The following is a 27,500-nucleotide window of genomic DNA, read 5'->3' on the forward strand; positions in this document are numbered from 1 at the left end:
TATATACAGTATATGTGAAAACTTAATGGGCAGGGCCTGTCAACTAACCGGCCCCCTGTTCAACAGTCGCATTACCACAAATTTGGAATTTAGAATGTTGTGCGAGCATAATCGTTAGCTACATAATTACTTGGTAAGTACGTACTTGTATAAAACTCATATTTGTTACTTTGTACATGTTTGGTGACATGCTGCTAATAATTCAAGTATGTGTGAACAAGTTGGCTGCCTAAGCATTATCAAATGGCAGTTATTATAAGACTTACCAACAGATTAGTAGTTGCTACAAGCTATCAATATGTCAAGTTTCACAACAGTTGAAAACTGCCGCCACACAAAAAAAGAAGAAAAAAAGACATCTTGATCTGCTAACTAAAGAAAAAATTATGGGTTATTTAAGTATATAGACTTAATCTATCTGAAGTCTCTCTGCCATGAAGAAGTCAGATATCAGACATGGAATGGGAGGAAATGGCAGCGTTCTTTTTGCATAACTCCTAACCTTAAGGTAAGACTGTACTAGTACTGGGAAGGTGAAGAGTGACCCGTTACTAATTAGGTCCCAGTGTGTAAGGTTAGGTTGAGAAGAATTTTTTTACTTCACTCTCATGATTTAGGATGCCCTATGTCTGGTAAGAATGTTGGGGCACCTCAGCCCACTGATCAGGTAATGATTCTGTATTCTATTACATTACATTAGGTAAGGTATATTTGGTAAAACTGTGTATGTACTACTACCATGCCCCTCTAGTTTGGTAACTACTGTACCAGTTTAAGTGCAAAATGGGCACAATGTTTTGTACCAGCCCCATAGAGATAAATATAAAAACATGAACAAAATACAGTGAATATCATCTATATAAAAAAAGACCAAAAAAGCATAAAACAAATTAGGTAAATATTCCGGCAAGTGACTGGCAGGAATTTAGCCATTGTGGTATGCAGCTTTACCGTTTGCTTATGAAGTATATCCGTATCTTACTCTATAAGTTACAGCCTCCAGATCATGTTGGGGTGTTTAACTACTAATCAAGTGAACACCCAGCACCCTAGGTTAGTTTAGTCAGTTGGGATGCAACACTATTTATTTTTTGAAACCTTTATCTTTAATACTGATCATAATCCATGCATTCCATTTAAACTACTTAAGTGGTTGTTTATAAACTTCAAGCATTTTTAGGCATCTTGATCAAATTCACTCAGTTTTGGCTTGAAAAGATGTATAATTTTTTTATGTTTACATTTGCTTTGAACGTTTTTGACGTTCGTGTCTTTGGCAAATGACCTAAGCAACCACCAATATCATACACTAGGGTAAAGACCTAGTACCTTAGGTTAGGTCGGTCAGGTGTGAACTGAATTGAATATAGAATTTAGGCCAAAGGCCAATCACTGGGACCAGCAAGTCACTCAGTGCTGAAATGGAAATTTACAGAAAAAGGTTTGAAAGGTGTAGCAGGAGGAAAATCTGGCTGTTACACATTAAAACACACCTATAAAAAGATATTAGGCTTAGGACCTACAACTAGCTTCAAATTGGAAATTTATTTTTCCTAGTATACTTTGGTTGCTTAATAAGAATTTACCATTCTGTTTTGTTGGTCGACTGTAATTAACATCAGAACTGGTATTTTATTGTATGTTGTCCATCCTAGAATACTAAGTATTGCTTACGTGCAATCATGGAAGCCTTTGGTAAAAAGTGGTTTTCTCCACCAGGGGGTAGGAGGGGTTAAGGGGGCCTAAGTAACACGGTCTGTTAGGAAGGGAAGGTTAGGCTAGGTAGTTTCATTTGTAACGTTTCCCTGGGCTCGTGGAAATTGATTTTCTTAAACTTTTAGTGTTTCCAATGTAGTGTTGTTTGGGTTTAGTAATCTAAGTAATTTGGGGGTTTTTGGATGGGATAAAACAGAGAGAGAACGGACTCGTTTTTATGATGGACATCATGGTATGGTTCCGTGCACCAGTGGTGCCGATTTTTCTTCACAACATTGGCTTTTAGCAGTGTTACCATATGCTGTTCATGTGATTTTTTTACGTTATTAATGATTTAATGTTTAGAATGCATATTTTCCGATGTAGAATTATTTTCCGTGAGATAGAAAACTACACGTCACTAGCTTAAAGTATTTTTGACGAAGACAAATAAAGGATTTCAATTAATATTCATTCGTATAAGTAAGCAGGATATGTTTTATAGCCTTATTTTCATAATAAAACATAAAAAGGCAAAGTGAAGAATTTTATTCTTCAGTGCCGTGGCCTGTGGTCGGAAAAGCCACGGGGAGTTGCCAGACGTCACCAGAAAGCCACACTAATAAATGAAATTCCTCAAAGCGGCACCCCTGCCGTGCACAGGTATGCAAGGTAGCCTATGGAAGCCAAAGCTACTACCTACCATCCGAAATTTGTAAGCCACCAAAAAATATGATGGTTTGAGGTAAAATTCAACTCAACTGTTTGGCTGGAGAATCAAGTATGCACTCTTATCATTACAAATTAACCTGAAATAAAAGAGTGGGACGGGGGTTGGGGACTGAAAACAATACTAAATCCTACTAGGTAGCTATAGGTAAGTCATATTTGAACAAGCCTAATTTGTCCAATAATATGAAGGTGCGGCATATAACACAAACTTTTACGAAGTAATTCTACAGAATAGTTCCGCACGGACTGCAAGGAACGTAACTGGGGATAGACATCCACAGTGATCCACTAGGGATTGGGGGGGCATCCAATGTATTTTGCCGTGTCTAGTACTGGCCCCCGGGTGTTAATTACAGTCGTCCGAATAAATATTACTTAAAATTCTTGTTCAAGAGGTAAGTAAAACTGCAACTGCCATACTCTAGGCCGCCGCGGAATAGTACTGTAGATCTATTCTACCCTTCACGACTTCGTAAACTATTTACAAACAAATATGATTACAATAAAAGCGATGTGTCAACAATCAAAACCAAGATTGTTGTCAAACAGGTGTAGGCAAGTTGGCAACGTTCTCTGCATAGGAATGTTTTTAAATTTAAGCTTTATTTATACATCTCCATAATAATGATGATTTCGAGCTTAGAAGAGAAAAATAGTGGAAATGCTACAATTTCTTAGCACGGAGGACATGGTTATATCAAGAACCGGACATTATCATAGTTGGATGGATTTCTGCAATAATGTTCAAGAGATGTTGTTAATAAATACTGTTTCTTTTACGTCTGAGCTAGTACAGTTTAGGATTTCTTTTTGTGAGAGAAAGAGCAGGAGAGGAACACAGTATTCAGTAACGCAGCATGGTCATTGTCAATAACATAAGAAGTTATCTTCAGTGCATGTGACATCAGGCGGCCATATTTAAATTCCTGTTTCAGCACAGTACTATATTGTAGGCTACATTGCCTTTCCCCCCATCTAATCTAATTACAGTACAAAAATGTCATTTCATAGAAGGGAAGGTAGTCATTATCATACAATATATTCTTCTGAGGTCTAATTGTAGCTGAAGTAAAAAAAAAAAAATGCAAATATCTCAAATGTGGAAAACAACTCGTAAACAAACCAACAACAGAAAAGGCTAGCAAAGTAATTTTTTTCTATTCTAAGGCATTGAGAGAACTTTAAAATTAGGACTACCTCGAGAAAGTAAACAAAACATTTGTCTGACTAGCACAACACTAAATGCAAATAAATTTCATATAAGCTTTGCTCATCTGTGACATATTCCATTTTCTCCTGAAATATTTCGATGCCAATTTCTGCAGTTATAAGTTGCACAATGGCTGAAAGACTGCAGCACACCAAACTGCATAGTACAATAAAGTATACATATGTCTAATTGATATTAACAAAAGGATTGCGAATCAACGAATTGTGCCCTAATGTTGAACAGAGACTGTAGTTTGGGATCATGCACTCAAGTTCTAATCGGATATATTTTTGGCAAAAAGAAGGGATGAAAAGAAGAGGACCACCAGAGACAAGAAATAGGGAAAAGTGTTTATAAAATTTAGACGGAACGGCTAGTACCACAAACTAAAAGTTGAGTGAAATGAGTTCGTATGTAAGTTGCACAGTTTTTGACAATTTGATCGGCAGTAATAACAATGTTAAAAATTACCCGAAGACCTCTACGAAGCGGAGCTTGTCAACAGTTTTATTGAATTCCTTGAGATAAATCGAGGGTGTTATGAACAGTTTTGTTGGATGTGCGATCACCAGATTTCGTTCTTTCCTAGCTAGTAAGGGGCATGATCGATGTTTTCGCCAAGTTGATGGCGAGAAGATTAAATCTTATACAACAGACACTGCGATAATCCTCCAGTACCGATGACACATTTTGTTAGGCGTAAATTCTTGTCTGTTTTCACTGTAAGCTTGGAAAGTACGAAGTCGAGCATTATAAAGAAGTTTGGTGGTTTTAAGTAAAATTAAAAAAATGGAACAAAGAGATCATGAGAGAAACTTTCAGGCTTAGTACTATTCTTTATTAAAAAGCTATATCATGGTCTTTTCCTGATACCGGGGTTTTCTCCAGTTTTGGCCCTTCTAATTATTGATAGGTTGCAATTTTTTCCTTTTCGAGTTTTTTTTTTTTTTTTTTTTCTTTTTTTTTTTTTTTTTTTTTTTTTTTTTTTTTTTTTTTACTTCCATTTTCGTTTGTTCTCCCTTATTTCTGATTTTTGCTTAGCGTCCCGTATATCATTTTTCTTTAATTCCAGATTTGTCTTCAGTTCCACCTTTTCCTTCCCGAATCTGTAAGTGTAGAATAATATCTACAAAATTTGGTTTACGGAAATGCACCGCTGGCTGAACCACAATAAACAATCGTTGCATGTAATAGTGAGTGAAATAGGGGGACGGTATACAATTTATTCTTTTAATAAGAAAAAAAAAGTTAATTGATCGTAGTTCACAGCTTTATTAAGAGAAATGCGATGTCTATTAATCAAACTGTAAAGCACTACCTTGTGCTGATTAGGATCGTATTACGTAAAATAAATAGAACGTTACCACCTAAAGTAATGCTTCAACTTTTCACAAAAACCACGGCCGCGTGCGCGCGCACACACTCACAAATGTATGCCCTGTCAGAAGGTACGCTATAAAATAAAAGGGTAAATCCTTTTTCTTTAGGACATAAGTGACGCAGTTTGTCATATTCATGGAATGGACTTTTTCTCTTTATCAATTACCAACATGAGCGCCCTCTGGTGATAGAAGTTCACTCTCGACGTGGTTCGGAAGTCACGTAAAGCCGTTGGTCCCGTTGCTGAATAACCACTGGTTCCATGCAACGTAAAAACACCAAACAAACAACATGAGCGCCTCCCCCACCCCTTTTTTGTGGACGATGTGGGTAGCCCATATCCATTCCAGGAGTAATAGATACGAAAAAAAAGAAGGATCTTATGGGCTTGGGAACACGGAAGTGAGGAGAGAGATTCAGAGTTGCTAATTTCCATCGAGTTGCGTTCTCTTCTTAAGCTCAGGTGAAGAGCGGACCTTGTGGAGAAAGATGGTACTATATCTAAAATGAGATTTGTGGACTACCGAGTGAGAGGTCCTTGGACGGATCAATGGGCGATCTCCGGAGAAACTTGGGGCATATATATAATATTATGTGTGGTGTATATATATATATATATATATATATTATATATATATATATATTATATTCAATATATGTAAGTGTATATATATTATATCGTATATATATATATATATATATATATATATATATATATATATATATATAATATATTTATATATGTCTATATATATATACTTACATATACACACACAATATTATATATATTGTGTGTGTATAAATTGCTGTGTGTGTGTTTGTTGCTGAAGTTGACCAACAGTTCATATATATATATATATATATATATATATATATATATATATATATATATATATAGATATAATATATACACACATATATATATATATATATATATATATATATATATATATATAATATATATATATATATATGTACTGTTGGTCAAATTGCAGCAAACCAAATACTTCTTAACGGAATTTATTTCCGCACATGCTTTTTATTTTTTATAATAATATATATATAATATATATAGATCTATAGATATATAATATAATAGAATATATCATATATATATATATATAATTATTAGTATATATTATCTATCTATTAATAATTTATAGAATATTAGATTATATTAGATATTATCATATTATCTATAATGATATATATTCTAGATATAATATATATATATATATAGAACGTGTTGGTCAACTTCAGGCAACAAACAACACACCCACAGCAATAAGACACACACAACTATATCTATAATATTGTGTGTGTATATGTAAATATCTATCTATAGACCAGATATATATAAGATATATATAGATATAATAGACTATAAATATAGATATATATGACGTATTATATATACACTTACATTGATATATATAATGACTATATATATTATATTAATATATTATATCTATATAATATATTATCTAATATCATTAAGATCTATACTACACACAATTAATATTATGTTAATATGCCCACCCCAAGTGTAATATCTAATATACGATATATATATATACTAAATATAATATACACACACACACACCATTATATATATATATATATAGATATATGTATGTGTGTGTGTGTGTATGAACTGTTGGGAGACAAAGCATATAATGAATTTCTGGGAACAGCTCTTTTAGTTATTCTTTCGGCTTCCAAGAAGCAAGAGCCCGTGCCAGCATAAGGCTGGCTTAATCTTAAATAACAACAACATCAGCAACAAGAAAATGATCTCAGATGGTTGGGATGCACTGAAGACGAAATACTTGGAGAGAAATAGTCGAAAACTCTCTAATTATGTCTGTCTCACGGACGATATACTAATTTCGATTCAAGATCTGCAGTTGGAAAGCATGTCTTAAAAAAATAAAAGCATATGAGGAAATAAATTCGTTAAGAAGATTTGGTTTGCTGAATTTGACCAACAGTACATATATAATATATATCTATATATATATATATATATATATATATATATATATAATATTATATATATATAATATATATATATATTTATATATATATATATTTATATATATATATATATATATATATATATATATATATATATATATATATATACATACATAAATATATATGAACTGTTGGTCAAACTCATCAACCAAGTGCCTCTTAACGAATTTATTTACTCATGTGCTTTTTTATTTTTTAAGACATGCTTTCCGACTGAAGATCTTGAATCGAAATTAGTATATCGTCTGTGAGACAGACATAATTAGAGAGTTTTCGACCATTTCTCTCCAAGTATTTCGTCTTCAGTGCATCCCAACCATCTGAGATCATTTTCTTGTTGCTGATGTAGTTGTTGTTTAAGATTAAGCCAGCCTTATGCTGGCTCGGGCCCTTGCTTCTTGGAGGCCGTAAGAATAACTAAAAAAGCTGTTCCCAGAAATTCATTATATGCTTTGTCTCCCGTGATTTCATAAGGGAGGGAAATCAGCAAACGTTTTCATAATGTCATCTTACCTATTCAGCTTCCAAGGTATTTCATTATGGTGGGTTCCACTGAAAAGGGGGTATTTCTAGAAAATGTGTTAAACAAAGTTAAATAACGTCTGTTTCACTCATGCACACAGACACACCCAATTAATATATATATTATATATATATATATATCATATATATAGATACTATATATATATAATTATATAAATATATATGTGTGTGTATAATGAAGCACGAAAGAACACGTATTTGAGAATATCCTTAAATCCATGGTAGAAAGGTAGTGAAACAGGGACTTGGAACAAATGTAGAATATACTAAGAAAGTACTTGTTCAAATTCCCTGTTTCGCTCACCTTTCTACCGTGGAGGTAAGGCTATATATATATATATATATATATATATATTATATATATATATATATATATATATATATATATATATATATATATCCATAACACTAGGCCTTTTTCTTCTGGAGGGGGTTGTGCTTAGAATCGGATTAATTTAGATAAAAATGTACCCAAAACTCCCTTGCATTTTTTGTTTCTACCTGACGAAAATTGGAGAATGATGTAGCTCTTCGATTTACAAGCACTGAAATAATATGTTTACTAATAATGCTATATCAATTCATAACCCCACACAACTTAAAAGGTTGTGAAAAGGAATGCTCGACATTTTACGAAATGTCGTTCGCACATATGGGGAAATAATTCATTCACTAATGCACTTCTCAATGATTTTCGACGTGAATTGTGGGAAAAAATCTTGACATTCACAGGAAGCGGAGAAAGCAAATAGAGGCACGCACACACGCACTCACTCGCATCCACGCACGCACACGCAAACGACATCGGGTCACTGAGAAGAGATGCAAGAAAATCCATATACTAAGTGCAACTACTGGCGTTTAAAAATGCCATTAAGTTATATTTTTTCTCGGCAGCATGTTCTTCACGAGGAAAGATGGGCATTCCATTCAAAAAGATGACATTTCCTAGAAGAGGAGTTATTAGGTGAATAGTACTACTAGAAAATCCATAACATGGGCCTTTGTGCTTAGTATGTGGCGCAGGTCTGTGGGGCCCCTTAGTGAGGATTTCAACCAACAGATGGCAGGCGCAGCAGGTCAGTCTTGTCAGTGAGGTTGTGATGTAGGGATGTAAGTTGTCAGCTCCTCGAAATAACCATGCCTCTCAATGGTGAGTGCTATTTAGCGTCGCTTTTGCATACATTCGGATCATTTCGGTCACGAAGTGTTGAAGTGAGTTCGATTGAAGCGTTATCAGGGCCTCCGAAGGCTCAAACAAGATATCTGTTTTAAACCTGTGTGCGGACGTGTTTTGTGTGTCGTCTGCTAGATGTGGCCTTACAGCTGATGGTGGGGATCGCCAATTGGAGAGGAGGATTTCGCATGATAATTTACAGCCCCCTTTAATACCCCCAAAACAAATAGAATGATATCGTCACGAAGAAATGGCAAGGACATATCTTCACGCCTGGCGATGCTGCGAAAAGTAGAGATAAAGTGAGGGAGAGAGAGAGAGAGTGAGATGGTCTTTGAATGAAGATGGTGGTTGGGAGAAGAGCTGATGATGATGCCTAGGGAAAGTCGTCTAGCTTGAAGGATGCTGGTGATTTTCCTTAAATTGCTGGCTATTTCTTTCTATTTTAGGTAGATGGTATTTTTAAAGATTGGTTTCTGAACAGAAGATAAGATTTGGTGAAAGGCTTTGCTCGTGACACACTCAAATTCATCTGTTTCCGACCGATATTGGTGGTGGGTTTAAAGCTACAATGCCCTTATGCACCTTTGTGATGAAGACCCTTCCCAAGACAAATTAGACCTACTTTCGTGATCACAAAAATATATCAAAGGGTTCATTCGTTAATTTATTAATGGTAAATTCTCTCTCTCTCTCTCTCTCTCTCTCTCTCTCTCTCTCTCTCTCTCTCTCTCTCTCTCTCTCTCTCTCTCCGGTAAAATAAATTTATGATGCAATGGAAGATTTGAACAGGTGTGAAGGACACCAAAATGTTCTTTTTCTTCACTAGTTTTATGTAAACTGCTCTCTCTCTCTCTCTCTCTCTCTCTCTCTCTCTCTCTCTCTCTCTCTCTCTCTCTCTCTCTCTCTCTCTCAGGTAAAAGACACTAAAATGCAATTCTGTGATCACTGTGCTGAAGATCGAACTGCAGAAGTAAATGATAGTGGTCTCTGTTATCAGTAGACCGATAAGAACAGTTATAAGTTTAATACGCGAAGGAAATAATGGCGTATATTTCTACACACTATACATACTTACATCCCAACATTGTTGATTTCTCCAAATGTATTAGTTTATTTTCATTTTATTGTCCTTCCACTGGCTTAGTTTTTCTCTTTTCGTATAGGTACATGCGTTACTTGTTATGGAAGGTTGCCTTGTCACTTGTTCCACAAAAATAATGTATACAGAGATCTTTGATAGTCCGTTCAGCTTTCATTAATATTGATAATGGAGCTGAGTGGGTTCTCGGAAGCTCTCTATACATTTTACTATATCTAGACGTCAATATTTGAAGATTTTATCCATTTCAGTACTGAATACATAACTTATAAGATAGCTAACTTTTGTCCGTTTTTCTTGTCAGTTTGTAGCTCAAAAATAAAAAGAAGATAGATTTAGAAACGAGGATATGTAGATATTTACAGTTATATCTGTTGCATAGGTCTACAGGTAGACCTGATTTATGCATTTTGCTATAGGCCTATTTCATAATATTCTGATATAGAGGACTACGATAGACCTCTTCCTTGTAGTACTCAGTGTAGGGCCAAAGATAGACTTACATTTGCATTCTGATTTACTGTGAGACTACACGAAAGCCTTCATTATTCCTCTTTTTTTTCACGGAGATCAGTTTGCAAGCATGGATAACGTTTGACCGTATGATTCGGGCTCAGATATCGATGGCTCGTGCTTATTTTAGCTTGAATTATGATACATTATACGTTTATGGGCTGGGGTAGGATCTGGATAACGCTGGATTGTAGTCTTTGTTCTGTAGATATTTGTGGGACAGATGGATTACTGTTCGGACAGAGTTAGATTATCATGGGTTGTAATAACTTCAGGTTCCACACACGCATATCATATATATATCTATATATATATATATATATATATATATATATATATATATATATATATATACGTATGTGTGTGTACCACTGGGCTGTCTGTAGTGGTTGCAATAACAATGAATTATATTTAGTGGAGTTCGAATGAAGTTCGGTTAAATATGTTCGCAATGGAATAAGTTTGTGATGAATTCGATCAGATTTTGATAACATTAAACATCTGGGGCTACTGTCAGGTCTTGTGTTGTATTCTACCAGATTCAGATAAATTCTGATCATGTATTGAAGAGGAGATAAATTTATGTTGTTTTATTTGAATTTTGAATGATGATAGGTTATAATATTTGAGTTCGGATGGCTGTGGGTTATGTCCATTGGGTTTCAGATACATTTATATAGACTGTGTTTTTGTACTTCAATGCCGCACAGTTTTATCATATTAGACTGAAGAGGCCTTGCACTGTTTTGTAAGCAACCGGCAGTCAAATGATGTCGGCTGTCGTCTGGCCATGTGGGTAATATGAATTAGGACTATTAGACGGGGCAGGAGCATTTGCATGGCATTATTTCAAGGCTTTCTACGTGCACTTAGGCTACGTGAGGCCGGCTTACTCTACAGAGTTGGTAGTTGCTGTTTAAAGGAACAGAGGAAAGAGAGTAAATAAACTCCTCACTCAGGGACTGTGCGAACTGATTTGAAAATCTTAATGTTTCGTATATTTTTCAAATCGTTGATGGGATTTTTTTTTTATAGAGTATGGAATTATGTATGCATGTATATAATATATATATATATATATATTATTATTATTATTATTATTATACGTATAATGTTTATATGTATGTGTGTGTGCAAAGTATTTTCTGTACTGTATCTCTGTTCTTCAGTGGTCCAAAGGCTTATAGTGTGTTTCTTGATTTTTATTCTTAGAATCGGCAGCAAATCGCGCTCAAGAAGTTTCCCCCAGCCAGCCCTCTCTCTTCTTCACCCTTGTTGAATTGTAATTAATCTCTCTTGCCTGTGAAGTCAGTTGTTTTTAGCTTTTGTTTCCGCGTCATTCTGTTGTAGTGGTTATAGGCATCGTCTTAGCACCATCAATTTACAGCAGTGGTCAAACACACACACACATGTATGTGTGTGGGCGGTGGGGAGGGAGATGAGAGAGTGTTTGTGTGCGTGTGTGATTGTATTCTGTATAGTGGGTCCCATGGCTGTGTCACAACTCTAGACTCATTCTGCCAGGTTCGATGTTTGCACTTAGCCTACCAGTGCAACCACTATAATTATATAATGGGTAGCAACTTCTGCAGGGGTCAAGGGAACGACATAGGGGTAGCAGCCTTGACCGTAGACTAGCCGAAATACATAGATAGCTGCACCCAGTTGGTACGTACCAGCAGCAACTCCCCTCGACCTCACCCCCCCCCCCCCCCCCACCCCCCCCCCCCCCCCCGACCCAATATTTCACAAATAAAGTTATACAGTGTTGCGAAAGACTTTTTAATGTGATAAATTACAATAAGTGTCTTTTTCCTCATTACATTGAATATCTCATTACTGAATTTTTTTTCACCTCCATTTACTCTCTCTCTCTCTCTCTCTCTCTCATGTCGGGAAGGAATGAAACCGATCTCCTTTATTTCAGTCGCTTCTCGCCGTTACATACAATTATCGAATTAATCAATTAACTCTGTCACAACTTGTTCGTCTTGAGGCCGAGGGAAAAGGTTTGACACAACGGCTGCCTTGTGTCACTCGTGATGAGGTATAAAAGCTTTGGGTTAGAGACCTCGTCGTCTCTCTCTCTCTCTCTCTCTCTCTCTCTCTCTCTCTCTCTCTCATACACACACATTCTCGCATACTACTCAGTAATTTTCTTTTGTATGCCCCCCCTTTTATATATATATATATATATATATATATATATATATATATATATATATAGATATATATATATATTTATTTGGCCAACTCTCTCCTAAGCATTTTTTTCTCTAGAATACAATGGCCATTTTCTCTCTCTCTCTCTGTCTGTGTGTGTGTGTGTGTGTGTGTGTGTGTTTGTTTGTGTGTTTGATACTAAAAGATGAAAGTAAGATTACTTGTCTCTCTTTTCCATGTTTTTGTTCGTTTTTTACTTGGACAAATGGTATGAATAGTGCTTATATTATGCTCCGTAGGGGTTTACTGTAGGCATTATACTAAAGGTTCTTTGTGCCGTCCCTTTGCCTCCTAGAAGCAACCCCCTTTCATTCCTTTTACTGTACCTCCATTCATATTCTCTTTCTTCCATCTTGCTTTTCAACCACTTTTAACGTTGTTTCATGGTGCAACTGCGATGTTTTCTTTCTGTTACACTTTTGTATCCTTTTAATCTCAATTTCCTTTCCAGCGCTGAATGACCTCATAGGTCCCAGGGCTTGGCCTTTGGCTTAAACGCTTTATTCCATTCCTTATATCATGTCAGTCTGCATATTTTAGTTAACATTTCGAGAGTAGCCAAAGGAGTGAGTCCTTTCTATGAACGTTTCACTAACCTAGTACTAGGTGATTTTCAGACTCTCTCTCTCTCTCTCTCTCTCTCTCTCTCATTAAGACAGCACTTATTCAAATTTATCCTCATGCAAATGGGTTTCCCTGGCATCGAAGCCCCATAACCAATAGAAATGGGGAGTCTGCGCCATGTAGAGATTGCCCAAGCAAAAATTTTTCTTCTCCTCACCTCAACCTACCGCCCCCCCCCCCCCTCCCTACTTCCCCTCTCCCTCCGATCCTCCTTAAACGTCTCCCATTTGCCTTTAAACGTGCCCCGGTAAACGTTGCTAACACGGCCATCAAAGAGCTCGTTTGCCGTATCCAGCCATGGGATTGGACGGTGTCGGGGTCCCTCAAGGGGGTTCTAGTACCCCGTCGTGGAAGTAGGACGAGGATGGGGGGTGAGGCTCCCATAGGGGCAGGGGGATGAGGGGGGTATACGCTTCGGGGTTTTTATGGGTGATTAGGGGAGTTTTAATTTTCCCTAAGTATCTCATCGGTGCGGGTTGTTAAGTAGCACTGGCTCCTGCTCGGGTCATAAGCGTCGCGTTCTCCTCAGGTGCAGCGGAGTCGAGAGGTGGTGGCTTAGCAAAGTTTAACAGGGAGCGCGCGTGCAGCAATGCAGCGTTCTTGTTCTCTCGGCTGTCCCTTTTATCCACAAGAGCATAAAGTAATTTACTACCTCTTGTGTAGGTATGGGGCTTCTTGTATTCTTGTGTTTCCTGCTTTCTTTTGTCTCGTAGGATGGGTAATGCCGTCAATGTACCTTATACACTGCAGGCATTACCTAATGTTCTTTGCAGCATCCCTTCGGCCCCTAGCTGCAACTCCTGTCATTCCTTTCGCCGTATCGCCGTTCATATTTTCTTTCTTCGTCTTATTTTCCACCTTCTCCTAACAGTTGTTTCATAGTGCAGCTGCGAAGGTTTTCTCTTGTTACACCTTTAAAACCTTCTTACTGTCAGTTTCCGTTTCCGCGCTGAATGACCTCATATGTCCCAGCGCTTGGCCTTCGGCTTAAATTCTGTAGTCCTGCTTTCGTCTGCGTTTATTTCGAGAGCCAGCTGTCTATCCTCATTTGGTCTGTGTTTCCAGAATGTCCTTGCTAAGTTACCCAGCCAATGAAAGAGGATACCTAATGTAATTAAGTGTCTTTTGAGAGGTAGGCTGTGGTTAGTTAAGTACTGAGAGATCCGTCTCTACCTGAAAGTTGCCCTTCGTTAAGCTCGGTAAGCTACTTGGGAGTAGCTTTCCTTGTCTGATTACTTTCTGACTGGCAGGAGGTTGTGGTGGGGTCTGGTTGTAGCTTGATGAATTAGGTTCGGGGAATGGTGAGGTGGTGGGCTGGTTAGTTAGGAACGGAAAGGGGATTTTTGATTAGCCATCTGGAATGTTAGGTCTCCGATAGTTTGTGGGCCAGGTGTCTTCATGTAAGTGGTATTTTATTGTTGCAGTCTCCTTTAGGGAGTCCTTCATCATGCAACTGCAGGTAGGTTTATTTTTCACTTGTTCCTTGAGGTTTTCTCCCTTCCTCGGACTCTTTCTTCCTTGTGTTTGTGTGTGTGTGTGTGTGTTTTTTTTTTTTTTCATAGACGATGCCTCTTATAATTCGTAAGCAGTTACACGAACCTTTTAATATGTAAGTTTTTCATTTCGGCGCACTCTGTGCCTCAGTGGCGTGGTCGGTATGGTGTTGGCGCACCACCTCGGTGGCCGCGAGTTCGATTCTCGGGCATTCCACTGAGGGGTTAGAGATGTGTATTTCTGGTGATGGAAGTTCACTCTCGACGTGGTTCGGAAGTTACGTAAAGCCGTTGGTCCCGTTGCTGAATAACCACTGGTTCCATGTAACGTAAAAGCACCATTGAAACAAACAAACAAACACATTTCGGCGGAGACATTGACAGTATTTCCTAGTGTTTTTCGAGTACGCTAGTAGTAAGAACAAGCCAGCCTTGTGCTGGCACGGGCTCTTGTTTTTCAGTAGCCCGTAACAAAATAAGCTTGCGTATTAACTGGCCACGCTGCATAGATTGTTCCGCTCTCTCTCTCTCTCTCCTCTCTCTCTCTCTCTCTCTCTCTCCCTCATAAGGCCAACCGAAGGTAACATGGATTTTTTAGCGTGATATTTAACATTTTTTTTTTTTATAATCCCTCTTCGTCCATTAGTGTGCCATATCTCTCTCTCTCTCTCTCTCTCTCTCTCTATACATACACATAATATATATGTATATATATAAATATATATATATATATATATATATATATATATATATATATATATATATGTACATATATACATAGATATATATATATATATATAATATATATATTAATATATATATATATATAAAGTTTCCTGCTGTTTGTTTAGTTGCTAGACCAGTTTTTTTGGTTTTACATCTAAAAAAAAATTTTTAAGTGAGACCCATTTATGAAGTTTTTCTTTTTATATGAAACACATTTTTAAATATTTTTAAGTGAGACCCATTTTTTTTTATTTAAGTGAGACCATTTTTTTTAGAAGACCCACTGTTGAATTTCTTTGAGTGAACTATTTTTAGAGATTTTTATATTTTAAAATAAATATTAACTAAAACTCATATTTGAAGTTCCTTATTAATTAAGACCCATTTATGAAGTTTTTAACAATAACTTCAGGAGTTTTTTTTTTTCTTTTTTAATGAAACCAATTTTTTAAATTAAATTATGACCTTTTCTTGGAACCCATTCTTTTATAAGTATGTCATCTTTGGAGTTTTTTTTATTATTCAAATGAGACCCTCTCCTCAAACCCATTTTTATAAGTTGATTAATTTTTCAACTGAGACCCATTTTTTCTTAAATGAGACCACCTCTTGAAACTGTTTTTTTTTTATTTGTTAGCAATACTTGGAGTTATTTTTTTTTTATTCAAATGAGACTTTTAAGAGAGACCCTTTCTTGAAACCAATTTTTTATAAGTTAGTAATTTTGGAGTTGTTTTTTCCCAACTGAGACCCATTTTTTCTTAAATGAGACCCTCTCTTGAAACCAATTTTTTTATGTTAGTAATTTTTGGCTTCTTTTTTTTTTATTCAAATGAGACCCATTTTTCTTAAGTGAGACCCTTTCTTGAAACCATTTATTTACAATGTAGTAATTTTGGAGTTTTTTTTTTTATTCAAATAAGACCCCTTTTTTTCATAAAATGAAACCCTCATTTGAAATCCTTATTTTATGTTAGTAATTTAGTTTTTTTTTACTATTAAAATGAAACCCATTTTTTATAAGGTAGTAATTCTTAGAATGAGACCCTCTCTTGGAATTTTTTTTTATATAATTTAGTTTTTTTTTTTAAACCCATTTTTTATAAGGTAGTAATTCTCAGAATGAGACCCTCTCTTGGAATTTTTTTTTTTTTTATATAATTTAGTATTTTTTTTTTTCTTAAAATGAGACACTCTCTTGAAACTCATTGTTTTATATAATTTAGTAATTTTTTTCTTATTCAAATGAGATTTATTTTTAAAGTGAGACCCTTTCTTTAAACCTATTTATTTTATGTTATTATTATTATTTTTTTTTAAGCGAGACCCATTTTTTCTTAAATGGGGCCCTCTATTGAAATCAGTTTTTTTGTTTGTTGCTAACAAATGGAGTTGGTTTTTAATTAAATGAGGCCTTTTTTTTTTTAAGTGAGACCCTTGTTCCATACCAATTTTTTTTATAAGTTAGTAATTTTTGGAACTATTTTAAGAGAGACCCTTTAATAAAACCTATTTTTTTCATAAGTTACTAATTTTAGATTTTTTTTTTTTCAACTGAGACCCATTTTTTTCTTAAAATTAGACCCTCTCGTGAAACCAATTCCGTTTTCTATTTTTTAATTAATTTATATATTTTCAGTTCAAATGAGACCCATTTTCTTCTAAAATGAGACCCCTCTCTCTCAGCTAATTATTTTTTTAGTAATTTTGTTTTTCAACTTTTTTTTTTTTTTTTTTAATGAAACCCTCTCTTGAAAACAAATTTTTTCATGTTAGTAACTTTTGTAGCTTTTTTTTTTTTTTATTTAATTGAGACCCATTTTTCGTAAAGAGAGAGACATTCTCCAAACTACCGAGTCAAGATGACGCAACACTTGGAGGGCTGAACCTTGATTTTGTCTTTTTTATTTATATTTTTTTATTTATTTATATTTTCTTGGGTAGCGGCCAAGAAGTAATTGCTAAAGTCACCGGAAAGCCAAAAAGGATTATTCTTACATCGACAGTACGAAGACCCATTTACATCCCCCCCCCCCCCCCCCCACACAAACCCCCCGACCCCTGCTCCTCTTGTGCATTGCGGTGCTGGGTCTTCCAGGAACAATCAACATGCAAATGTCCTCCCTCGCTGCTGCACGAACATTTCACCGTCGGAATAGGGGAAGACGAAAGGAAAGCACACCTACACACACGCATATATATATATATATATATATATATATATATATATATATATATATATATATATACTAGATACATTTTATATTTACACATCATTTCCTGCCGCCTCTCTCTCTCTCTCTCTCTCTCTCTCTCTCTCTCTCTCTCTCTCTCTCTCTCTCGACAAGAGAGAGAGTGAGTGAGAAAGACTTGCAGATGGGTACGATAATGGGGTGGGTGGGGGGGGGGTGGGGAAGTTGGGAATGGAATATTATACAACTTATAACCGTTGAGTATCGGCGGAATTCATTTCCGTTCTTTCTTTTCCTTCCTTGTTGTCTTAGAAACGAAGGAGGGAGGGGGGGGGGGGGGAGATTCTAGGGAGGGGTTGGGGAAAGGAGGAGTTAGAGGATTCGGCAGGAAGGTTGAGGGAGACGGAGGAGAAGTTGGGGAGGGGGGGGTTGGTCGTAGGTTAAAGTCTAGCAATGTGGAGAATGTCGATGGGGAATACGGAGTCAATACTGGGATTTTTTTGGGGGAAGGGGGACGGGGGGAGTGAGTGGGTAATGGTCATAGGGATAGCATGGGATTGTGGGGGTAGGGTTGGGGTTAATGGACATGGGGATAGCATGCGTAGGTCTCGTCACAGGCTAATAATAGACCGATGTATAAAGGAAGGTGCGGTGAAAGACCTTCTGTCTTTTGGAGGGAGTTGAAAGTGTTTCGTATTTTAGCTGACTTTTCTGTATATTTTAACTTTAACAGGCGTTTGTGGGTCTCTCTCTCTCTCTCTCTCTCTCTCTCTCACTATATATATACGTATATTTTATATAGATATATATATATATATATATATATATATATATATATATATGTGTGAATATTTTTTCTTTCATTACACACATACACAAACACACACACATATATATCTAATAAAAGGAGCCCATAAAAACGCCAAAATATGGACTCCTATTATTAGATGGCATTCTGTTGTAATTTTACCAGTATATATATATATATATATATATATATATATATATATATATATATATATATATATATATATATATATATATATGTATGTATAACTGAATCACGAAAGTTAGGAACGTGATAAATCCATAAAATAAAGATATATGCCACGAAGGAAAATAAACGACAGAGTATCCGCGAGACCTTTCGACGTTAAACGTCCTTTACTAAGCAGAAACTGACATACATGAGGGAAAAGACAATACAAGAAGATTCGTATAACTGACAGATAGGGATTATAAAGAGATTAGAATCCGACACACCTGGAAGATGAGTAACCTTCCCAAACAAGCATAAACAATGGGTGCAATTAAAAGTTTAAGACAATCATCTCAGATACAAGGACAAGACAATTAAAGGATTATAGGTGACAGCTATTCAGAACTTTGGTAAACAAAACCATATTCACAATACATATTCACAATACATGTCAGACATACATTACAACGAAGATAACTCTAAGGCAATTAATTTTTTTTTAAGTCTGTAATTATATCTTTGAGGTCATTCATTTAAGTGAAAACAACCACTGAATAAATTGAGTTGGTAGTTCAGTAATTGCAAGGTCAAGAGATGTCTTATCACGAAATCTTTCAGAATCTGCTTTAATACAACTTACTTTTCATTGTAATTTCAATGTTAGTCGTGGTCCTTCATTTAGACCTTGTATTTTGTAATATGTTTAAGAATGACCTCAAAGATAGGTTATAATCCCTATCTGTCAGTTATGCGAATCTTCTTGTATTGTCTTTTTCCTCATGTATGTCAGTTTCTGCTTAGTAAAGGACATTTAACGTCGAAAGGTCTCGCGGATACTCCGTCGTTTATTTTCCTTCGTGGCATATATCTTTTTTATATATATATATATATATATATATATATATATATATAATATATATATATATACTCTCGCTCTTTCGTCACCCGTAGGTTTTAACAATGCTTTGAAGATCTCAGTAAAAAAAAAAAAACGAATGAATGGATATTTTTAAAATTTTATTTATCAACTGCAATCACCGATATTAGACCGACGTAAAGCCGATGTTCTATAGCATGCTTTCCCAGCATAACTTATCTGTTAATGGTAAGGGTTGGGGGGTGGTGTTGGCGGGGGTACCGGTTGTTTGCAAGTTTTTCTTCGTCGATGAAATCGGGAAGAATTCTGGGTTAAGACGTCTATTTATGAATGATTCGTGGGTTTACTTTATGGCAGCTGTACTGCGGCAAAGGTTGCTAAAGGTTGCTATGTCCTTGGCGGCTGAAATACGTCAGAGAATTGATCGACTGGTCGTGTTTTCTGTCGATAAAGGTACTGTTGTTGGTATCTGCAGTCTTAAGGTTTGAGAGCGCGCGCTTGTGTGTGCGTGTGTGCGTGCATTATTTATTTATAGAACGAGACCGTTAGGCTGACAACATTCTTATCTTTTCCCGGCTAAACCTTTTGCAGAAGTTTACAATGTTCCTTTTATTGTACAGGTATTCGAAAGAGATTTGTTAAGTATCGCAGGATATTTACCATTGTTCATTTTATAGTTCCTTGATTAGACATTTTGTGTTATTTTTCTTTTTTCTGCGTTTCCTTCCCGCCCTCGTTTTTTTTCTTTTTTCTTTTACTGTTATTTTAGAGTAAACTCTCTTGGCGTTCGCAAAGTGATTTATGCTAATGGATAAGTACTTTATATATGTACTGCATATACATAAATGTATATATATTATATATATATATATATATATATATATATATATATATATTATATATATATATATATATATATTATATATATATATATATATATATATTATATATATATATATATATTATATATATATATATATATATATATATATATATATGTGTGTGTGTATGTGTGTGTGATTGTAATAGCCACAATACCCTCTTAACTTCTTGAATTCTTTGCTCTCTTTTGGATACGCTTGTCACTACAAAGCCTGAAGATCCAAGTTCAAAGAAATATGAAAGAAATTGTGATGCCCGGTACCGGGAAACGGACATCACAATTTCTTCAAATTTCTTTGAACTTGGATCTTCAGGCTTCGTAGTGACCAGCGTATCCAAAAGAGATCAAAGAATTCAATAAGTCAAAAGGGCATTGTGGCTATTACAATTGCATATGTATCTGGTAAAAATGTGGCCAGTGGATTGTACACACATATATATATATATGTATATATATATATATATATATATATATATATATATATATATATATATATATATATATATACATATTATTATATATATATATAATATTATATATATATACATATATATATATATATATATATATATATATATATATATACATATATATATATATATATGTGTGTGTATGTATGTGTGATTGAATAGCCACAATACCCTCTTAACTTCTTGAATTCTTTGCTCTCTTTTGGATATGCTTGTCACTACAAAGCCTGAAGATCCAAGTTCAAAGAAATATGAAGAAATTGTGATGCCCGGTACGGGAAACGGACATCACAATTTCTTCAAATTTCTTTGAACTTGGATCTTCAGGCTTCGTAGTGACCAGCGTATCCAAAAGAGATCAAAGAATTCAATAAGTCAAAAGGGCATTGTGGCTATTACAATTGCATATGTATCTGGTAAAAATGTGGCCAGTGGATTGTACACACATATATATATGTATATAAAATATATATATATATATATATATATATATATATATATATATATATATATATATATATATATATAAAAAACTTCTTCGCAGTTCAGCGCATAGTAGAATTTAATTAGATCAACTATGCCAAACGTTTTCCTATAAAATGAATCTAGTCAGTTGATGTTTCATTTGAAAATTTTTAATTTTTCTTCGACATCTTGGTCACATGCAGAACTGAACCGCACGAGTTGGCCAGTCAACTGCTTCCTCGTCGTTAAAGCAGTTTACGTACAGATGCCCCCAACATTGTATGACTCGCTTAGTTGGTTGTACAATGAGACTTCTTTGAACGTTGATCAATATAGTGTGTCACTGTTGCTAAGTTCTCCCTCTCCCTGGTCATCAGCACCTTATTTCTGGCTATTTCTGTGTATTAAGTTCTTCACTGCAAGTTGCTAGGCGCCTCCAATATTCTGGACGTTTATGTTACCACGACAATCCTTTTTTTTATTCGTCTGTGTCATTTATTCTGATAGCAGTCATGAAGTGATAGTTTTTTGTAACGTCACAAAGTGAAATTAATATAGCATTACGTACTACAGTCGTCAATTAGGTAACGCAGTGTTTTAGTTCCTCGTTGGACGGGTGGTTTACGTGCTCGCCTACCGTTTCGGTAGTCCCGAGTTCGATTCCCTGCTCTGACAACGTGGAATCAAAGGAATTTGTTTCTGGTGATTGGCAGTGAATTTCTCTATATAATGTGGTTCGGATCCCACAACAAGCTGTAGGTCCTGTTGCTAGGTAACCAATTGGTTCCTAGCCACGTAAAAAAAAAATCTAATCTTTCGGGGCAGCCCTAGGAGAGCTGTTACTCAGCTCAGTGTGGACTGGTTAAACTAAGATAAACTTTTTACGTTGTATTTTAGAGCTCAATACGTTTTTCTTGTCGTTAAACCCTTACAGTTTTAACAAGCTTCTCTGAAAATGATGTAGCCTTTCTCCTGCACGTTTCTTACTTCACCCGTTGTCACCTTATGCAGCGTAAAATAAAAAATTGCGTCATATATTCTGCAGGTTCACATATGATTCCTCATCAGTTAGTTGGTTATCATCGGGAAAATTCTTCTCTGTAATTGCATTTCACCCAGCTCTCGTCTATCTTTATTTAGTGTTAGCTTTCATTAGTAAGTGATCGCCTCTTTATCTATTTCCCATTAACTTCTGTTACCTCTCTCAAATAAACACCATAATTATTTGGAAGCGGTAGGCTTGCTCCGTATGAATAGGGTTCATCTTCTGAATGATAATAATAATAGTAAGCGCTTAAGTTTTGCGACTCCCCGAATCAGCCACCCCCCCCCCCCCCCCAACCCCCCCCCCCCCCCCCCTCCCGTTCTCCGTCCTTCCCTCTCAGGTTTGATTCCGCTGAGGTTGAGGTTGGGTTGATATTGAATGGGAAGCCCTATAGCTAGCCCGGGCCCAAAGGAAGCGATCAGAGGGGCGGGAAGAGAGAGAAGGAAGCTTGACAGTGGAAAGAGAGAAACTATTTCCACAGAAGTGACAGATCCTCACACAGCTACTATGAGTCTCGCCGCGTCAGGTGTCAGAGTATATATTACCTTCCCAAAAAGGAGTTCATTTATAGCACTTTTTTTTTTTTTTCTGAAATTTGTGTGGAAAGGTCTTAGATATTGCCGGGAAGAAGTGTCAAAATCTGACACCGAAATTTTAGTTGAAACTCTCATCTTAAAGGCAATGGATCTTGTGGGAAGAGTTGTCAAAATCTGACACGTGATTTGAAATTGAAAATTTTTGTATAAGATAATGAATTTTGTTGGATGCATCGAAACGTCACATTTTGTAGAGCTGGAATTGTTTAAAGAAAGTAATGGTTTTTGTGAGCCGAAGTATCAAAATCTAACTCTTTTATGTGGAATTGAAAATTGTTGTAAAAAGTTCATAGATTTCGGGGGACGGGTTGTGGGAATCTGACCAGAATATGGAATTGAAACTGCACGAAGATAGTATTAGATATTGTGGGCCGAAGTATCAAAATCTAGCCCTTTACGTGGAGCTGAAACTGTACTAAAAGTTAATAAATTTCTTGAAAAAAGGTGTCAAAATCCGCCACAGAATTTGGAGGTGAAAGTGCATATAGTATTGAATTTTGTGGGAAGGATTAACAAAAGATGACAATTGATTTGAAGTTGAAAATCTGCGTAAAATTCTATTTTTGTAGGAACAAATATCCATTGTGACATCTAAACGGAAGAAATAAACTGCATAAAGAAAAACGATGTCTTGCGAAGATATGTAGTACCCATTTGATACCGAATTTGAAATTGAGCAAAAACTGTAAAACGAAATGAGTTGATCTTTCTGTATACCGAAGAGTGACAGGTAGTGGCGCTACATTTTAGAGACAACTTATTTTCATAGAGTGTCAGAGAGAGAGATGCCAACTTGAAATGGGAAATGGGATCCGCTTTACAGAAAGAACGGCCTGAGAGGGACGCCAGCCCTTAATGGAATTCACTTCACAGAGAGAAGTGCCAACATTGGCCCACCGACTTGTGACTTGAAGTAGTACGTGAACGCTAACTTTATACTGGAATTGATCTCACAGAGAAGAAATGTCAGAATGATACGCATTCCTTTTGCAGTGTTATTATTATTATTGTTATTCAATACGTTTACACATTCATGTGGAACAAGGCGGAATGTCCATTGATTTGCCGAGCAAGCCCCACGGAGTAGAAAAAAAGCTTAGTGGAAGAAGAAGAAAAATAGTGCCATAATGAAATGAAGTTCGGTGGCATTATAGCGAACATTGGCAATTGAAAAAGGTAACAGCAGAGCTAAAAGTATTAACTTTGAGAGAAATGCTGATGGAAATCATGGGAACAAAATGTGTACATGTAGGCTTACTGCAGTTGCGAAATGGAAAAACCAAGGAAATAGTATGTGGCGATTGAAGGTACACACACACAATATATATATATATATATATATATATATATATATATATATATATATATATATATATATATATATATATCTATTTTACTCTCAGAATGCGGCAGGCATCGTTTCGATTTATACTCTTTCGTAAGAGGTACCTACCTTCACGGGACAACAGCTTTAGAACATAATTAACTGATATTTTTTTTTTCATATATATATATTTTTTAGTTCATTGTATTCACCGAAGTCAGATGTTATTATTGCTAGCAGCGACGAACAGCGTCAAATCTGAGCGTCATTATTCTCGTCAACACCTTTGTGTTGTCTCTTGCGCCCGGTCGCTGACGGCCATGGGCTGACTTTGATACGCGTTTGATACGAGTTCGCGTCGTGGCCTCCCCTTGCTTTGTGTGTGTCTGTGTTTGTTTGTGTGTTTTTGTAGGATTTGGTGTTGTATGTGCTATATAAAGAACGCTGCCCAGCTTGTAATGGTAAAATCCTTCCGGTGTTCCCATGGTCTGACTTTGATACACGTTTGGTAAGAGTTCGTGTTGCCGCCTAACTTTGCTGTGTGTGTGTGTGTCTGTTTATAGGATTTGGTTTTGGATGTGCTTTATGATGGCCAGCTTGTAACGGTATAATCCTTCCGGTGTATTGTTATCTTTCACCAGCAGCTTATTTTAAAGAATGTTAAGGTAATGAGGAATCTAGTTTAGGTGGGGAATTTGTTTTCAAATTACAGATCTAGTTTAAAGGTCGGATAGCTTAAACTGATGGATCAAGTTGAAGATTTAGCTTAAACAAGTAAAAGCTTCAGATATGGCTGTGATCTAATCTATAAAATTTAAGATGTAGCTTAAATGATGGATCAAGTTGAAAAGACGGATTTAGTTCAAAGTAACCAAGTTATTATGTCCCGAAGGGTTTATTAGTGCACCTCACGTGGTGCACTGTAGGCATTACTTCAGGCCCTTTGAAACATCCCTTCAGCGCCGAACTGTAACCTCTTTCATTCCTTTTGCTGTACCTCCGTTCATATTCTCTCTCTTCCATCTTACTGTCTACCCACGCCTAACAATGGTTTCAGTATTATTTTCAATGCTGAATGACTTCTTAGGTCCCAGCATTCTGCCTCTGGCCTAGATTTTATGTTCTAGTTCCAGTCTAGTATAAATAAGGAATCTAATGAAAATGAGGAATTCATTATGGATACAATTGAAAAACCCAATAGCGATTTTGATGATGTTTTTGAAGTGGCGGAAGTGAACACTGTTTTCAAAGCCGAATAATTCCTTGTAATAATGGGTTAACAGTGCTAAAGAATATATCCCCTCTCTCTCTCTCTCTCTCTTTCTCTTCTCTCTCTCTTTCTATAGTCTATATGTGTGTGTATATATTATATATATGTATATATATATCTATATATATATATATATATATATATATATATAAATATATATATATATATATATATATATATATATGTGTGTGTGTGTGTTTGTGTGTGTGTGTGTATATATATATATATTATATATATATATAATATATATATATATATATACATAATATACAATATATCGGATCATGTTGAGATTAGCGAACCCACTATTTTTCAAGACAGTATTATACCAAGTATATATATATATATATATATATATATATATATATATATATATATATATATTCACTTATACATGTATGTGTTTATGTTTGTAAGTAAGTATACACGCGCAGAAGAGGACCCGCAGTACCTTGCATTGCAATTGAAGTGTTCTCTGGCCCCTGTGGTGCTGCTGCTGCTGCTGTTGCTTGATTATTGAATTCGGAGAAAAGAAAGAAAGAAAGAGCCGCGCCGAACTCTATGCTTTGGAATGTGAAACTTCAGAAGTTGAAGTTTGTGCGGCGAGAGAGATAAAACTTTCCTTGATAAAAACGTCGAGAGGTAAAATGGGAAAGTTGAAATTAAAAAATAACACTGAGGGACAAAAAGAAAGAAAGAAAGAAAAGAAGTGGAGAGATAGAGAGAGAGAAGAGTTACAAGGAGTTACAAAAATTAGGATGTCTCAAAGACTTGTTAGTCCATCCGAGGAGACATCGTGTGCTCACTTATCTATAGGAGCAGGTTTTACTGTGCATTCACAGTGTCCTCATGATTCTGTCTAGCTTTCTTTTAAACTCTTCCACACCGTTGCTGTTTACAACTTCTGGTGGCAGTTTAGAGAGTGAAGACGAGAGGCAGGTGAAGAGGAAAGCGGAGGTGAGAAGTTGAGAGTGAGGAAATGGAAAATAACTTCATGAGGGAAAGACATCCGATTAAATCAGAGAAGATGGAGGAGATAGAAGAAACAGAAGGTTATAGAGGTAGTTCCCAAAGTGGGGGAAATGCTATCGGGATTGGTTAAAAAAAAAAAAATAAAGAGATTCAGAAGGATGAGTGAAAGAGGAGAAAGCGAAAATGGGAACAGGAGCAGGAAGCAAAAGAGGGGAAGGGGGGTGGAAGGGAAGGGGAGCGGGTTGCTGGAATCACGAAGACTAGGGGAAGGGTCCAGCGATGACCGTTAAGCCTTTTTTCAGGGTGTTTGATATGGAAGCTCCGAGCGCCTTCTACCAGCCCCTCCCCTCCCCCCCTCCATCCTTCCCGGTCGATGACATGCGATTCGGCACCCCCTTCCCCTTTAATGGGAGAGTCGACCCCACATCCCCCTCCTTCTCTCTCTTTCTAGCTTCTACTATTCTTTTGACTGTATAAAAAGGACATTGGGCGATAAAGGTTTGGTTGGTAAATTATATTATACATGTACTGATAATACACGTTTATATTTCATTTTGGTTTTGGATTTTTCTTGATAAATATGTCTGTTTTATATATATGTTTGGTCTGTCGACTTCAACCCATTTCCAGAAAAATCAGTTTTACCTGTGTCGACGACCTAAACTGTGAATTAGGTATACCTGGTAGTTAGTCCTCTGTGGAGGGTTGCAGCCATGGCCTGGAAAAAGGTATGGGGTTAATAATCTCATCCCTCTATATATATATATATATATATATATATATATATATATATATATATATATATATATATATGCGCGTGTGTGTATGTGTATTTTTTTATATACTTAATATTGATAAAAGTAAGAGTCTAGGAAAAGCCAGTTTTTTCTGTGACTTGGTAATGTTTTTTTCTTTACATGCTAGGCTTTCAAAGTGAGTTGGAGTTATGTCAGTATCACAGCTGTTCGTGAT

The 27,500-nt window shown here is 35.9% G+C and overlaps 1 protein-coding gene across 6 annotated transcripts in view; it reads left to right on the forward strand.

Moving 5' to 3' along the window:
• The first annotated feature begins 8,642 nt into the window (after nt 1–8,642).
• Nucleotides 8,643–27,500, forward strand: part of LOC135198498 (protein FAM135A-like) — a 315,487-nt gene continuing 296,629 nt past the window's right edge. For all 6 annotated transcript variants that reach the window (XM_064226097.1, XM_064226099.1, XM_064226100.1 and 3 more), the window contains exon 1: nt 8,643–8,750. The gene's annotated coding sequence lies outside the window, so the exon portion shown is untranslated. The remainder of the gene's footprint in view (nt 8,751–27,500) is intronic.

Source organism: Macrobrachium nipponense, chromosome 22 (assembly GCF_015104395.2).
Source record: "Macrobrachium nipponense isolate FS-2020 chromosome 22, ASM1510439v2, whole genome shotgun sequence".
NCBI classification, from domain to species: domain Eukaryota; kingdom Metazoa; phylum Arthropoda; class Malacostraca; order Decapoda; family Palaemonidae; genus Macrobrachium; species Macrobrachium nipponense.